The following is a 1,727-nucleotide window of genomic DNA, read 5'->3' on the forward strand; positions in this document are numbered from 1 at the left end:
CCACTGTAACAGCTCCTGCTCAGAGAACTGAGTCCCCAGGCTTAGGAAGAGTACAGCAGAGTGGCCAAAGGACAACCCCCAAGGCTCCTAGCCCTGTCCCGGCCAGTGTCGGGGCAGAGCCCAGTCAGTGTGTCCTTTCCCTACAGTTCTTAGATTACAAATTTGAGATTCAGGGAATTTCAGTCAACAATAGGTAGAATGAATAACTACTTGGTTACCAGCCTAATAATGTGAATTGCTACTTTTATTCTTATTATGTAAGAACACAAAGACTTTATGCAGATACTTTAACTATAAATTAGTGGAAATTAGTTTTTTAAGGAAGGGAAAACAGAATCTTATTCACTTATTATGCAACCAGTCAGTGAATGTTTTAAAGATGATGTTAGAGCGGATCTGAGGAGAGAGTGCAGGTGGGCCAGTGTGGAAAAGTTAGGAGGTCCATCTGATTGTCTCTCCTAGTGCTGGGCAAGGAGGAGATGGAATCGGAGCTCACAAAGTCATTACTTGCTGACAAGTGCAATGGGGTGTTGGTTAGATTTATTTTCAGAGCCAGGGACTTGATGGTTATAAATTAAGTTGCTTTAATGATGGAATTTATAGACAGATGTTGTTCTGAAAGATGTGAATAGGAACCACAATAGGAAGTTTATTCAGAATAAAGTAGATACTTAGGTTAATGAGTGTTATAATTTGATTTCTTAGACTGGGACTTTAATTGAACTTCATTATATCTCCAGGAAACACACAGAGCCTCGGGATTAGGAAAAGAAATTTTTGGATTCTGCCTACCTCAAACAGACATATTCTAAATAGTGCTACTAAAGTTTAGACTGTTCAAATATTTTATTTTCTCTGACAACTACTTTTTATGATGATGAACAATTAAGACCATTTAAAATATGGGAGTGCAAATATTTTTTTGAATTAGATTAACTTGCAAAAACCAAATTTGCAGTGCTTGGGTTATTTCTAGACAGACTTTGGTGTCAATTTAAAACCAAGATAATTTTTTATATTCTTTCCAATAGAATTCATGACAGCTTCTGCAGTTTTCTTAAACTACAAAAAAAGTGCTGCAATGATGATGAACAAAGAATTATAAAAGACCTATGTTTGTATCTTTATTTTGGAATTTCTTGTTCTATTATAAATATGTAAGTATCCCTATTTCAGAAGACATATTTTGTTAAACATGAATTGTACATATTTAAATATGTATTTTTGCACAGGTCTTTTTTCTGACATCCTGTTTTGGTATAATTGAGATCATCTAGTATTTATTTATTAATTAATAAAAATAAACACCTTTTAAAAAAAGAATTAAAACTTTGGTTTTTTTAGAGGTGTGCTGACACACCCAGGATCAGAGACCTTGGGCGCAAGCTCCCAGCCAGTCCCACAACACCCAGAGGAAGCTCCACTCCCAGGTGCTCTGACACACCAAGGATCAAGGTGAGGAGGAACCAACATCTGTCCCAACACTGGGAGTAACTGGGACCAGCGGGACTAGGCACACAGGAACTCCGCCAGCCCAGTGACTCGGGTTCCTTCTGGTCTGTCTGGGTTAGTGTTCTAAGCAGACCTTGGGCACAAGCTCCATAGCCAGTCCCCCGACACACAGAGAAAGTCCTACTCCCAGGTGATCTAAGAAGCCCAGAATCACAGGATCCCAAAATCACAGGATCACAGAGACAACTTGACTCTGAGGAGTTCAGACATAACCA

This window comes from Mastomys coucha, unplaced genomic scaffold, assembly GCF_008632895.1.
Source record: "Mastomys coucha isolate ucsf_1 unplaced genomic scaffold, UCSF_Mcou_1 pScaffold15, whole genome shotgun sequence".
In the NCBI taxonomy this organism is placed as follows: Eukaryota; Metazoa; Chordata; class Mammalia; order Rodentia; family Muridae; genus Mastomys; species Mastomys coucha.